General features: G+C 35.3%; 1 long non-coding RNA gene across 1 annotated transcript; it reads left to right on the top strand.

The window, feature by feature from the left end:
* Positions 1 to 6,524: 6,524 nt before the first annotated feature.
* Positions 6,525 to 10,407, top strand: LOC133780379 (uncharacterized). The gene is made up of 4 exons (XR_009869273.1): positions 6,525 to 6,841; positions 6,924 to 7,002; positions 9,397 to 9,712; positions 10,151 to 10,407. It is a non-coding gene; the product is annotated as an uncharacterized LOC133780379 (long non-coding RNA).
* The last annotated feature ends 5,360 nt before the right edge of the window (positions 10,408 to 15,767 follow it).

The raw sequence follows: 15,767 nt of genomic DNA, 5'->3' as shown, positions 1-15,767 counted from the left end.
CACTAAACTCAAAGTGGTAATTTTAGTGAAAATATTTTTTCAAGACTTACCAAGTTTATATCTTGCAATAAGCAAAATTTTACTTTTTACCTTAAGTTCCAAAATCTCATTTTTACACTAAGTGTGAAAACTCTATTTTTCACATTTTTAACTACATACTTTGTTAGTTCATAACATAAAATTCACTTACCCAATTATTACCAAAATTTCCCAATTCCATTTTTGGTATGCCATTTAGGTCTTTGTAAAATCTTAGGTCAAAATGAGCATTTTTTATTGGTGAAATCATTTTCCAACAATGAGGTAAAAATTACCTTATTTTCAAGTCCTTATTTTTTCTAAACTTTGACAGTTAATAACATTCAAAATGTTCAGTATTTTCTTACCAAATTTTACAGTAGAATACTAGGTTATGCCAATAATATTTCCACAAAATTTTAGAAAAAACTGGGTTCATTTTCCCTATACAGTGGCTGTCCAAACTTAGTTCCGAAATTAAGAATCCGAAAAATAGTTCTTTACCTAAACTTTGAAATAGCATAACTCACTCATTTTTAAACATTTTTGAGTGTTTCAAAAGCTCAATTTTATGTACTAAATCTCAACAACATCACAGTACAATTAAATTTTACAAAATTAATATACAGTGGATGCTTGCCCCTTGGAAGTCACAGCTCTTAACATGTATTTTGTTTTAAGGTTTCCTACAAAATCCTTGGGGGTTTTAGTCCCTATATTCAAAAATCAATACACAAGCATGATAAAAATTATAAAACAACTACCATAACCTTATTACATCACCAGTAAGAAACTTTAAGCATTAAATATACAAAATAATGCTTAAAACTAAAAACCCTACAACAAAAATCATCAAAAGTAAACTTTTTACCTCTTTGGTGTTCTTGCTTAAGGTGTGGATCTTCCTACTAGCTCTGGATCCTTCAAAACCTTTCAAAAACCCTAACCAACTCCCCCCAACAACATAGTTAATTAGCTATTTAAAACTCTATGAATAAAACTTTACAAAGGTCTAGATTATTGAAACTTTACCTTAGGGAAAACCTTCCCAAGACCAAGCTTAGCTTCCAAGTCTCCTTAGTATTCTTGAGGTTTAATATTGAGAGAAAACTAGAGAGAGTTTAAAAAAAAAAAGATGAGATTGAATGAGGGAGAGTGGGGGTCGGTTTTGGGGAGGGGTTGGAATAGTTTATACAACTCTAAACTATTCTAAAAACACTCAAGTGTTTTACCCACTTGCCTTTATCCCTAACATTTAAAAAAATAGGATTTAAACTTAATTAATTTTTTTTCACACCCACTTAAAACTTATCACATGGCCGGCCACCCATTTGTTATATATGTGATCATTTAATTTTTTTATAAAGGTTAATAATTATTTCCTAAGAAGAAAAGTCCAAATTGACTTTCTATACCTTTTTCACTCTTATTAAGTTTTAAACAAAACAACTTAACACTAAATAATTATATTAAATGTCTCTCACATTTAATTTAATTAATCACACAAGAAAATTTAACCTAAGGTCCATTCATGGATTAAAATTCCTCATTTCGGTAAAATTAGCCATTGAACACAAAATGCCCTTAGATTTCCATTTTTCCTTAGGTTTATTATTTTTGAACAAACTTTAATTTGAAGAATGTATTTTATGCCCAAAATATATTTGCCATAGTTTTTCATTTTACCCGATCAGGGTTTTTGTAAATCACAAAATTCATAATTTGGCTAGCAATAACCCGAGTCGTTTAAAGGTACCTAAAAACGCAGGACGTTACAGTCCCTGTTGACCGCGTTTTTGGCCAACGGCATGAGAACATCAAAAGCGATAACACCTTCAAGAGAAATAAAACGACACAGACGTTTTGAACAGAAAGTAAATAACACAATTTTTATAGTGGTTCAGCCCCAATATGTTGGTAGTAGCCTAATCCACTTAGAGATATGATTATTTTATCTACACTCAAGATCAGATGAACCTGTGTCAACTGAGTTTCTTCAGTGTTAATTCTCATAATACAAAAGAGTTCTCTCTCAAGAAAAAGCACTTTCTCTCTCTAGAAAACTCAGATCAAGACTCCAAATTTCCAAAAGTCCAAAAGTCCTTTTCTCATCCCATAAGCCATATATTTATAGGCTTTGGATTATACACCTGCTCTCCCCTAGATTCGGGATATTTCATTATATTCATTATATTTAAATTACAAAAATATTCAAAATTTAACAGAACACCCAATTTGTGGGAAGAATGAGAGATTCCCGTGTATGCCAAGACCGATTCTTGTTGAAGCTGTTTCTGGGAATCTTGACGTAGTCTGTTCTACCTAGTTGATGAATATCACCTTCTGGTCGGCCATACCTCTACTGGACAGTCACGCACTTGGCTGGTAGGACACGCACTCCTCTGGTCTAACATGGCACTCTGGTCTAGCATGCTATGTCTCTGGTCTAACATGGCACTCTGATCTTGCATGCCATGTCTCTGGTCTAACATGGCACTCTGGTATAGCATGCCATGTCTCTGGTCTAACATGGCACTCTGGTTTAGCATGCCATATCTCTGGTCTAACATGGCACTCTGGTCCAGCATGCCATATCTCTGGTCTAACATGGCACACTGGTCTAGCATGCCATGTCTCTGGTCTAACATGGTACTCTGGTCTACCATGACACATCTCTGGTCTAACATGGCACACTGGTCTAGCATGACACATCTCTGGTCTAACATGGCACACTGGTCTAGCATGACACATCTCTGGTCTAACATGGCACACTGGTCTACTCCTAAGCCAAGTCACTTTATCACAACTCTGAGGAGCCAATATATTTATTGACTTATTAATGTGTCTTTTACGGACCATCTAATGCAACTTGTCACCTCTATTGCCACGTCATCGATCTCCATTTTTTGGGGATAATAGTCTCAATCCTCTAGTCCTTTGTAGTATTTCAAAAATTATTCGCGTCTTATTGTTTTCCTATGATGGTATCGATCTTAGATCTCTATCAATACCATCTATACACTTTAAGAAATCCTCGCGGCCCTCTATTTGATAATAATACTAAATTAAAAAATAAACATATTAATAATATATATACTATATTAAAGACACATTTTAAAAACAATCATTTGATATTTTTTTTACCTGGATCATGCCAAGGACTTGGTCCTTGTATTGTTTAGGCAGTGATTCCAATGAATCGAAATATCCGGGAACTTTCGTTTTAATTTGGGTGCCCATGAGGCGGAAAAAACAGTGTGCTCGCCCCTAACATTCTTGTATGTTCGCGGGCAAAATGTTACTTTCAGATCTTTTCTAATAGCTGGGCCACGACCCTTTCTCTTAGTTGGGATTCCTGTATTATTTTTTATTAACATCACAAAGAATATTAGTATATAAAGGATAAACATATTTGATTGAATAAAAGAAAAAAAATTACCTGACTCCCATGAATTCAGGATCCTAGTAGGATCCGGTGGAGGATCATCGCCAGTGTCTCCACCGTGGAGGATCCTATTGACATCTGCTAACACGGTAATAATTTAGCATATCTATTTTAATATTTAATTCTTATTTATAATTAAATTTTAGTGAATATTATTTTAATTTATTACGTACTTTGTAACATGCTATTTGGAAACAAACTTTTTATTTCTCAATATGTATTATACTTTTAACACTAGATACAAAATTAAGTAGAATAGTCACTATCTTCACTAATTACATCAACATCTATAAGGCACACATCATCAATATTATCATTACTAAGGTCGACAAGCAATTCATCCTCATCTTTTGCTTTTTATACGTTGTCTGGCATATCATCATCATAGTCAATAATAAATCCATGATCATCTTGAACAACTGAAGAAAGTCAATGAGTTGTGTTTACTTGTGTCGTTGGAGCATTAGATTGTTGAACAACCAACTCTCTGAGATCCATAGTCAAAACAAAATTCGATAAGTTGGTGTCATGTACAACATCAACATCCGTAATTATATCTAAAGCATCTGGAATGTCCCAAACTTGCCGATTATTAACTTCTTGGAAAACTTTCCAATCTCATCCTTTAACGTGATCATCGATGTAGAATACCTGTTTCTCTTGGCTAGCTAGTTTGAACAGTTCATCTTTATACCATTTACTGTTGACATTGATACTAGTGATATTATTTTCAGTGATGGTTTTCTTCTTTTTCGGATCTGTATTGAAACATTTACATCGAAATAATACCATTGAATAAGAACCACTAAAAGACAGCTAGAGTATTTCTTCAAGATGTCCATAATAGTTAAAACATTCTATTCTAGCAACAAACATTCCATGATTTTGTGTAGTTCAATTTCGATCTCGATTGTATGAAACAAATCAAACTTCGTTCACTATACATGTAACGACCCAAATTCGCTAATAAGGCTTAAGGGCCTTGATTAGTGTGCCTGGAGGGCATAATGGGACTTATGTGTGACTTTAATGAGTAAGATGCATGATTATGATTTAAAGCATGTTATATGACTATTTGAATATTTGAGATGCATGACTATGTGTATTAGTATGCATGTAGGCCCTGATTAGGTTAGAAAGGCATAATCGTAATTTTGGCCAGTATGGGCATAACTGTATTGATATATGTGATAATTGTTGAGACCACATTATTATGTGGATATATCTGTGATCTGTGACTTGAGACGATCCTAGTGAGCAAAGTAGCGAAAAAGTCATGGCGGGGATTTATACCCGGCTCGGGGTGAGCCTGGGGGTATAAATGGGAATTCTGTGAGCATATTGGAGTCTATTTTGGCATCGAGGAATATTATTGGTGATTAGTTAGGTATCGGGAATTAAGCGGTAAATATTTGAGATACTCGAGGAATTAGCGGGAATTGGCTAAAATGACTAGAATGCCCTTAAGTGGATTAAAAGGTTAGAAATAAAGGGGAGGGCATTAAGGTCATTTGGCTTGCAAGGGATAGATATGCTAAGGCTTTATGTTAGTGGAAGTTGTAGAAAGTAATAGGAGTCTGAAAAGAAAAGAAGGAAAAAGGAAGAAAAAGGAAAAGGAGAAAACAGAGAGTTTCCTAAGGTCGGTTTATGCTTTCTTTATCAGTTTCTTGAGTATTTTTGAGGCAAAGATCAGGGAGGAGCTAAGTTAGGCTGAGCATCAAGAATCCTAAGCTAGGCTTGGAGAATTGGCAGAGGTTTAGCAAGAACACCCTAACACTTGAGGTAAGGTTTTGTAGTTTCTTCAGTTTCTGGTTTTGGTTTTTGAACTATGGTGTGTAAGCTGAGTTTTATGGGAACTTTAGGGAATTCAGGGCAAAGGTTGAGGAAGAGAAAGCTAAGGAGGTGTAGAGGTTGTATTGAAGTCGAAATCCCATTAAAGGTATGAATTCCAAGCTTGTAACTCTGATGTTTTGACTAGTTTCAGCTGAGTTTCTGAACTTAGGGTCAACTATGGTGAATTTTGAGACTAGGGATGCATGTGTTTGGGTTTCGAGTATTTTTGGTGCTTTGGATGAGTGGAGTATGTTCATAAGGTTTTTTTTGAGTTTGGTGAAGGTTTGGAGAAGTTTTGGTTGAGTTTGGTTGAAGGAAATCGCAGGAAGGAAAACTGAGGTGGTGTTTGTCTATGACTAGCGCTACAGCGCTAGCCTTTGGGTGCTGTAGTGTTAGGCCATGCATGTTGAAGGGATTTTGCTTCTGTTTGTAGCGCTATAGCGCTACCCTGTTTCCAGAAAGGGATTTTAGGGTTGTTTGCAAGGGTTTTTGACCAAGGGTTTGGGGTTTGATTCCACCACCTTGTTTGGTGGAACTAGGACTTCCTGGGGGCTCGGGATTGGTCCCGAGGCTAGGTTTTGGACTTGAGGTTTGATGATGACTTTGGCCTATGGTTGTGTATAGGTGAGCGCTAGGGCTCAAAAGGGATCGTGCTCAAGGTGTAACGTTCTACGTTTTCAGGTACCTTTAAACGACTCGGGTCGGTATTTTTCCCCCGGGTTAAGAATATTATTTTAAATAATATTATATTTTGTTTGTAAGTATTCCATGAGTTATTGCTAGCCAAAATATGAATTTTGTGATTTTAAAAGTCAAGATAAGACTTTCGGTCCTGGACCGACACAAAAACCCTGATCGGGTAAAAATCTCGGAAAATAAAACGAAAAATCATGGCAATTATATTTTGGGCATAAAATACATTCATAAAAGTTAAAGTTTGGTCAAAAATAATAAACCTAAAAGAAAATGGAAATTTTAGGGCATTTTGTGTTAAATGCCTAATTTTGCCGAAATGGGGAATTTTATTCCATGAATAGACCTTAGGTTAAATTTTATTATGTGATTAATTAAATTAAATGTGAGAGACATTTAATTTAATTAATTAATGTTAAGTTTGGTGATTAAAACTTAATAAGAGTGAAAAAATGTGTCAAAAGTCAATTTGGACTTTTCTTCTTATAAACCTTTATTAACCTTTATAAAAAAAAAATTTAAATAAATAAAAAAAATTAATGGTCACATATATGGAAAATGGTGGCTGGCCATGTGCTATTTTAGAGTGGTGTGAACCCAATTTTATAAAATTCAAATCCCATTTAATTAAGAAGTCAAGTGGGCAAGTGGGTAGAAAAGCACTCAAGTGTTTTGTGATATTTTGAAGAGTTGTGTGAGCCATTCTAACCCCCAAATCCGACCACTCTCCCTCCCTCATTCACTCTCATCTGATTTTTGAAGACTCTCTCAAGTGTTCTCTCCATTTTCAACCCCAAGAACACCAAAGAAACTTGGAAGCTAAGTCTTGGTCTAGGAATGGTTTTCCCTAAGGTAAAGTTTCATTAATCTAGACTTTTGTCAAGTTTTAATCATAGAGTTTCAAATAGCTAATTACCTATGTTGTTGGAGGAAGTTGGTTAGGGTTTTTGAAAGGTTTTGAAGGAGTCAAAGCTTATAGGAAGGTCCAAACCTTAAGCAAGAACACCAAAGAGGTAAAAAGTTTACTTTTGATGACTTTGTTGTAGGGTTTTTAGTTTTAAGCATTATTTTGTATATCTAATGCTTAGAGTTTCTTGTTGATGATGTAATAAGGTTATGGTAGTTGTTTAATAATTTTTATGATGCATGTGTATTGATTTTTGAAAATGGGAACCAAAACCCCCAAGGGTTTTGTAGGATACCCTAAAACAAAACATGTTTTAAGCTGTGACTTCCAAGGGGTCAAGTAGCCACTGTATATTGTTTTTGTAAAATTAAATTGTACTGTTATGTTGTTGAGATTGAGTACATAAAATTGAGCTTTTGAAACACTAAAAAATGTTTAGAAATGAGTAAGTTATGCTATTTCAAAGTTTAGGTAAAAAACTGTTTTTTCGTATTCTCATTTTCGGAACCAAGTTTGGACAGCCACTGTATAGGGCAAATGAACCCAGTTTTTTCTAAACTTTTGTGGACATATTTCTGGCATAACCTATTAGTCCACTGTAAAATTTGGTAAGAAAATATTGAACGGTTTGAAAGTTATTAACTGTCAAAGTTTGGAAAAAATAAGGACTTGAAAATAAGGTCATTTTTACCTCATTGTTGGAAAATGATTTCACCAATCAAAAATGCTCATTTTGACCTAAGATTTTACAAAGACCTAAATGGCATAACAAAAATGGAATTGGGAAATTTTGGTAACAATTGGGTAAGTAAATTTCAAGTTATGAACTAACGAAGTATGTAGTTAAAAATGTGAAAAATAGGTTTTTCACACTTAGTGTAAAAATTAGATTTTGGAACATAAGGTAAAAAGTAAAATTTTGTTTATTTCAAGATATAAATTGGTAAGTCTTGAAATCATATTTTCACTAAAATTACCCCTTTGAGTTTAAATGATTAATTGCTTTTGGGAAAATTAATTAGTCAAGATGAGAAATTTATAACGGTTTTCCTAATTAAGACAAATTAGGCAATTTTCTTAAAACGGTTTTTAGATATTAAAACCTTAAGAAAAATAAAAGGAAAATTTAAAGAGTTTATTTTCTTTAAAAATAATTAAGGAATTTATTTGTATTTTCTGGATATAATATCGGCTAAAATCTTACATATTTTAACCGACTAGTCGAAAGTGCGGGTTAATAGTGATACCTTGAAAGAGTAAGATTTTTAGCGGGTTGTGGGGAAATACCATTGTGATACCCGAGCCTAGGTATCGAGACCTTAGGATAGGTCTCCCCGAGACTTAGGGTTTAGTCTCGAATATTTTGTATGACTTTCCTTAATAGGTTTAAAACCAAATAAGGATTGTAAATCCTTACAAATGACTTTTATTAAAATGACCCAACTGCCCAAAATAATAATAATGAATTATGAGTGCCATAATTAATCCGAGTATACTGTATGGATAACTACAGTATTGGCTAAGCGTAACTGGACTGAACGTTGGAGGGTGAAAACCTACTGAGCGCTAAGGACTCCAAGTAAGTTAACTTATATTGTATGGCTGCAACATGAAATGATTATTGTCTTGTATGTTAGTATAGGGATACATGCATATACATAGGCTGTCATAGAAAGTTGCTTAGAGACGTTAGTCTAGTGAGTGCTGATTTAGAAAATATGAACGGTAGAAGTCCGTCATATCCTAGACGATTGATCCCCGTCACACTGCTTGATTTTATTTATGTCCGGTTCATTACCGAGACGAGTGGCCATGAGATGAGGATAAGCTGGTTAAACCTAGGGGTGCCAAGATAAATGGGACCTAGGGGCCCTCATGCTTACTTAATCATTGGACGGTTAGAATCCGAGCAAGTGCTCTGATAAGTTATTCCCGGATAGCAGCCGTGAATATTGGCCATTCCGTGAGAGTGCCTAGAGATACTAGGGGTTGCCAAGATTGAGTGAGGTTGAACACCCTAGGGGCAGCTGCTCACCAGCACCACTGATTAACATAGAAGTCTCCGAAAAATCGTGTAAATTGGATTACACTCTTGAATATGTAGCGATGCCCTAGGTAACACGATAGTTACCCTTGATGAGAATATTTATTGGCTAGATCTTAGTGTGGGGACTCAGTTCTCTTTTACAGATTAGCAATTATGTTGGAGGGCGCGTTACGCATGAATTGTTGGAAATTGTCGAGCGTTGGTCTCGAATTATTTGGTAATATAATATATCTGCTTGCTCTGGGATTTTTCTGAGTGCAGGATTTTTATCTAGTTACGAATTAATTTATCATTGGTTATCAGGCATGACCATAAGTTTGCCAGGACGCTTTAGCGTTCTTGAAATTGATTGTTTAGGGTCCGGATGGGTCCGGAACCCTAATTCTCTACATGCTTTGTTTGAAAGTTGATCTTACTAAGCGTTTTCGCTTACCTAGTTGTTTCATGTTGTAGGTAAGAGCAAGGGCAAGGCAGAGCAGTGAGCGCTGGAGTCTTCCTTGCAAATGTACATGTGGACCGACCTTTTGGGAAGCCGTTTTATTTTTGGAAATGTTGTGTAATTTTCCTAAACTAGGCTCACTCTACTCTTTATAAAATATGTTGAAACTAAATGTTAAGTATGGCCATACGACTTTTTAAAAAGTTTTTTTTTATACGGGTTTTTGAGACATTTTGTTAAATGAAAACATTTATATTTCCGCATTATCGAGTCTTGAAAATCTGGGTCGTTACACAAGGAGTCAAGTGATCAAAGCTAGCGAATCGAAAGGTAAGAAAACTGCACCCAATTATATGTTTGTGATGGGACTAAGTGCTCCCAATACTTGTATTATGTCAATGATGGTATTACGCCATGGGACATGTGATAGAGGCCTAAGAGTGCCGTACACAATATTTGCGCACAGGGCGGGGCTTGGCCACTGGTAGCCGAGGACAGCTTAATATTCACTGAACTCAGTTTAAGCGAGCCGGAGTCAGTGGGATAACGGAGGGAACGGCCTGAGGGCGCTAGCCCTAGTTATCATTTGTGAACTGATATATGATATGAGTTGATATGTTTAGTATGTTGAATACTTGATTATACTGGTTGATTATATGGTTGAGAACATGTGATGCAATATGAGATATTGATTTGTGTGTTGATCGCTTATGCTCTGTTGTTGTGTTTTCTTGCTGGGCCTTGGCTCACGGGTGTTACGTGGTGCAGGTAAAGGCAAAGGCAAGTTGGACCAATCCTGATATGGAGAGCTGCGGGGTTGAATGTACATAGCCAGCTGTTCGATCGCCATGGTCGAGGAGTGGATCAGGACATGGATTGCCTAACTGTCTGTTTTGCCTTAATATGGCTTGATATTGTACTTAAACCTTATGACTTTTGTAAACGGTCTTTAAACTTATTATTTTTGGGATCCCGTGTAAACAGATAATGTTTCTTAATGAAAAATGTGACTTTTGAGACCAAAACATTTTATCCCTAGTTCCTTTATAGTTTCAATAGCACGTTTCCAATTAAACGACTTGATTAGCAAGTGTAGCACTTTATAAACACACAGAGTAACGGTCTCGGCTATCCAGGGTGTTACAATACATGCTTGATATGAGTAGGGCAATAGATCTGACCCAGATGTTAAAGCTAGCAATTCATGAGCATTCTCTAATGAACCGAGCTGGTTCAAGTCATATATCTAATAATAAAGAAATATGTTGGAATGAGAATGTAATTTTTAGTATACAATTTTCTAAGTACAAGTTACCTTTTTTTGAAACCATGAACGAAACTCTTTCTTTTGTGTCAATTTATGATTAGGAGCCAGAACTCTTTGTTGCACCTCAGTTAGGTGTTCCCTATCAATTAATTAACAGTGTCAAGATTATGGGAGGAGTATATTGAACAAAGAAGAATGTGAAAATTAACGTTGTACTTACTCTAAATACACTCAAGTTTCTGGAGAGTTATCCAATATGAACAACTCAGCTTTATTCTGAGTAATTTCGTCGAGGGGTACGGGAATTCCGTTACTAAGTGGACGACATTGAGATTCAAACACTGTGAGGTGTCGATTCACATACGGTGCATCTTCATTACGATCAGGTTGTTTAAAAAAAATTTCCACACCTTCGAAATAAATTGAACAAAATGTCAAAGCCTCATCTGCAATATATCCTTCTGCTATAGATCCTTCAAGACGAGCTTTATTCTTGACATAGTTTTTTTTATTTTTTTTCATGTATCTTTCAAAAGGAAACATCCACCTCATAAATACAGGTCCTCCCAATATAGCTTCATCAGGAAAGTGCAAAACCAGATGGATCATTATGTTAAAGAATGCTGGAGGGAAAATCAACTCCATCTTGCATAAAATTATAGTCAAGCCATCCTTAGCTTTCTCTATATCAGAAACGTTCAGTGTCCTAGAGCACAATTGTTTGAAGAAATTACACAATTGTGTAATGGTATTGGATATAGATTTTGGTAAAAACTTTTGAACACTTACTTCAAGTAATCGTTGCATTATCACATGACAATCTTGGGACTTCAACCCAACAATGTTTGAGTCATTGTCTATGACTTTTTTCTTCAGATTAGAACAAGAACAACTAAGAAACTTTACTCCTTTAAAAAATTGATAAAAATATCGCCTCTGTTCACGAGTGAACAAGTATGGAGCATGTCGTTTCATTAACCTTTTATTGGCATCCTCGTAAATCCACAACGATTTCATAACCCTCTTATTCTTTAAATCATGTCTTGCGTTAGTAGTGTCCTTAGATTTATCATTATCCAACAAAGTCTCAAGGAGACTGTATGTATTTTTCTTTGTATTTATGCATGTTTTATATTTGTTGTAAAATTAAAAAAAAATTATTTTGTTTGTTTTGTTTGAAAAAAGAAATATTGGTGATTTTCACTTTCCGATGATAAAAATTTTGATTGAAATTGTTCTTAGTTCTTAGAATAATATAAATAAATCTTAAGCTTTGTCTTTAATTTTTGAGTTAGTTTTGTTTAATTATAGATTTTTTTTTTCAATATATGACACTTTTCTATTCTATTTGAACTATTGTGATATTTGGACAAAGTTTATTTAAACTTTAAATTCTTTAAATCTGTAAAAAAAAATTTTGAAAAATCCTAGAATTTGCTTGATTATCTCTTGAGATTTAATTTATTTTTGTTTGCATAAGCTTGTCTAATGTTCACATGATGATTTGATGTTTCTGTGTTTGCATGTTAAGTATCTATTTTGAAAACAATTTTAACTTTTCAAATTAATTACATAAGCTTTACTTTTATTTGTGATTTTCTTTGAACTATTTCCATATTGTAATTTTTTACGAAAGCATTACACATCACCAATTAAAAAAAATGTGTGTTTTTAAATTTTCTTTTGCTCGAGGACTAGCAAAATATTAAGTTTGGGGTGTGATAACTCTACAAAATAGAGTTATTTTACCACTTTTTATGTGCTAATTGTTGCTTAATTATTGAGTTTTTAAGTAATTTATTAAGTTTTTAAGTAATTTTGAATTTATTAGGTTTATTTTAATTTTATAGATTTTTGTGTATTTTTATAGTTATTTTGTTGTAAAATGTTGTAGTTAATTATTTGAATTATTATTGTTTAGTTTGAGGTAAAAAAATGTTGTATTATTGAACTTAAATGTTAAATATAAATTAAGTTTTAATTAATATTTTCATGGAACTTATGTTATATATTTGATTATTGAAAATATGTAGTTTTAATTTAATTTATGTTTTTTTTAGGAAATATGTTGTATTTTTGGGCTCTTGAAAAGCAAGAAACAGAAAGGAAAGGAATATGGAAAATTTGAAAATCAAAAGCTAGAAGTGTCATGCCCAAGTTCAATCAACCAGCCATATGCCTAGGCCCAAAGTCCCCTGCTGCCTCCCTTGGGCCTGCTCTAGCCAGGCCCACCAGCAGCTCCCAGTTGTGCCTCAACTCAGCTCCAGCGTTCAGCTTCCCATGTGGGCCTCCGCCTCTCCTTCGGCCCAGTGGCCTCAGCCGAAGCCAGCTCCTCCTCAGCAGCTTCTCGGGCCCGCAAGCCCAGTTGGGCCCAATCTTCAATCCCAGCTGCTTCAATCTCCACGAAGCCCAGCCCACCAGAAGCTTCTCCCAGCCGAGCCTTCCTGCAGGTGCCTGGCCGAAAGGCTTCATCCTCCACCACACCTGATGCACCCAGTAGCAAGCACCCCAGCAGCCACCTCACAACCAGCCGAATACCAAAGCAGCCCATGCCACCAGCCACCAAAGCAGCTGCCATTTCCCCCTGAGCCCAACAAAATGCATTTTGTCCCCTTGTCCATTTGTCCCAAAATACCACATTTTTTACCCAAGCTTTTCTACACATTTTACCCCAAAACATCATCATTACACCCTAAAATTTACCCATATTTGCCATATTATTATTAATTTAAATTGATTATTTTAATACTCATTTTTTTGGTTATAAATAAGGGATTTGGGTGCTTAATTTTGGGGGAGGTTATCATATTGTTCGAGTCGTTTTTCCACATGGGTCCATAGCTCCATGTGGAAAAACGACTCGAACAATATGGTAACCTCCCCCAAAATTAAGCACCCAAATCTCTTATTTATAGCCAAAAAAATGAGTATGAAAATAATCAATTTAAATTAATAATAATATGGAAAATATGGGTAAATTTTAGGGTGTAATGATGATGTTTTGGGGTAAAATGTGTAGAAAAGTTTGGGTAAAAGATGTGGTATTTTGGGACAAATGGACAAGGGGACAAAATGCATTTTGTTGGGCTCAGAGGGAAATGGCAGCTGCTTTGGTGGCTGGTGGCATGGGCTGCTTTGGTATTCGGCTGGTTGTGAGGTGGCTGCTGGGGTGCTTGCTACTGGGTGCATCAGGTGTGGTGGCGGATGAAGCCTTTCGGCCAGGCACCTGCAGGAAGGCTCGGCTGGGAGAAGCTGCTGGTGGGCTGGGCTTCGTGGAGATTGAAGCGGCTGGGATTGAAGATTGGGCCCAACTGGGCTTGCGGGCCCGAGAAGCTGCTGAGGAGGAGCTGGCTTCGGCTGAGGCCACTGGGCCGAAGGAGAGGCGGAGGCCCACATGGGAAGCTGAACGCTGGAGCTGAGTTGAGGCACAACTGGGAGTTGCTGGTGGGCCTGGCTAGAGCGGGCCCAAGGGAGGCAACAAGGGACTTTGGGCCTGGGCATATGGCTGGTTGATTGAACTTGGGCATGACACTTCTAGCTTTTGATTTTCAAATTTTCCATATTCCTTTCCTTTCTTTTTCTTGCTTTTCAAGAGCCAAAAAATACAACATATTTCCTAAAAAAAACATAAATTAAATTAAAACTACATATTTTCAATAATCAAATATATAACATAAGTTCCATGAAAATATTAATTAAAACTTAATTTATATTTAACATTTAAGTTCAATATTACAACATTTTTTTTTACCTCAAACTAAACAACAATAATTCAAATAATTAACTACAATATTTTACAACAAAATAACTATAAAAATACACAAAAATCTATAAAATTAAAATAAACCTTATAAATTCAAAATTACTTAAAAACTTAATAAATTACTTAAAATCTCAAGAATTAAGCAAGAATTAGCACATAAAAAGAGGTAAAATTACTCTATTTTGTAGAGTTATCAGAGACTGTCGCACACATTCTTCTTGACATGCATCACATCTAGGTTGCGTTCTAAACACTTGTATTCAAGTTCCTAGAAAATATTTTTTTTCCTCCAATTACTTTCCTATGCATCTCTTTTTCCCTTCATGTATCTTTCAAAAGGAAACATCCACCTTATAAATATGGGTCCTCCCATTATAGCTTCGTTGGGCAAGTGGAACACCAAATGGATCATTATGTCAAAGAGTGCTGGAGGGAAAATCAACTCCATCTTGCATAAAATTATAATCAAGTCATCCTTAGCTTTCTCCATATCAGAAAAATTCAGTGTCCTAGAGCACAATTGTTTGAAGACATTACACAATTGTGTAATTGTATTGGATATAGATTCTAGTGAAAACTTCTGAACACCTACTGCAAGTAATTGTTGCATTATCACATAACAATCATGGGACTTCAGCCCAGCAATGTTTGAGTCATTTTATGTGACTTTCTTCTTCAGATTAGAACAAAAACCATCGGTAAACTTTACTCCTTTCAAAAATTGACAAAAATCTCGCCTCTGTTCACGAGTGAACACGTATGGACCATGTTGTTTCACTAACCTTTTATTGACATCCTCGTAAATCCACAACGATTTCATAACCCTCGTATTATTTAAATCATGCCTTGTGTTAGTGGTGTCCTTAGATTTATCATTATCCAACAAAGTCCCAAGGAGACTGTCGCACACATTCTTCTTGACATGCATCACATCTAGGTTGCGTTTTAACTGGTTTGAACTCCAGTATTCAAATTCATAGAAAATACTTTTTTCCTCCAATTACTTTCCTTTACACCTCGTTTGTGCTTCGTGTATCTTTCAAAAGGAAACATCCACCTCATATATACGTGTCCTCCCAATATAACTTCATCAGGCAAGTGCAAAACTAGATAGATCATTATGTCAAAGAATGTTGGAGGGAAAATCAACTCCATCTTGCATAAAATTATAATCAAGTCATCCTTAGCTTTCTCCATATCAGAAATGTTCAGTGTCCTAGAGCACAATTGTTTGAAGAAATTACACAATTGTGTAATGGTATTAGATATAGATTCTGGTAAAAACATCTGAACACCTATTACAAGTAATTGTTACACTATCACATGACAATCATGGAACCTAAACTCAACAATGT

This window comes from Humulus lupulus, chromosome 5 (assembly GCF_963169125.1).
Source record: "Humulus lupulus chromosome 5, drHumLupu1.1, whole genome shotgun sequence".
Classification (NCBI taxonomy): Eukaryota; Viridiplantae; Streptophyta; class Magnoliopsida; order Rosales; family Cannabaceae; genus Humulus; species Humulus lupulus.
Note: the sequence above shows the minus strand (reverse complement) of the source record. Positions and strands in the feature narration are given on the sequence as shown.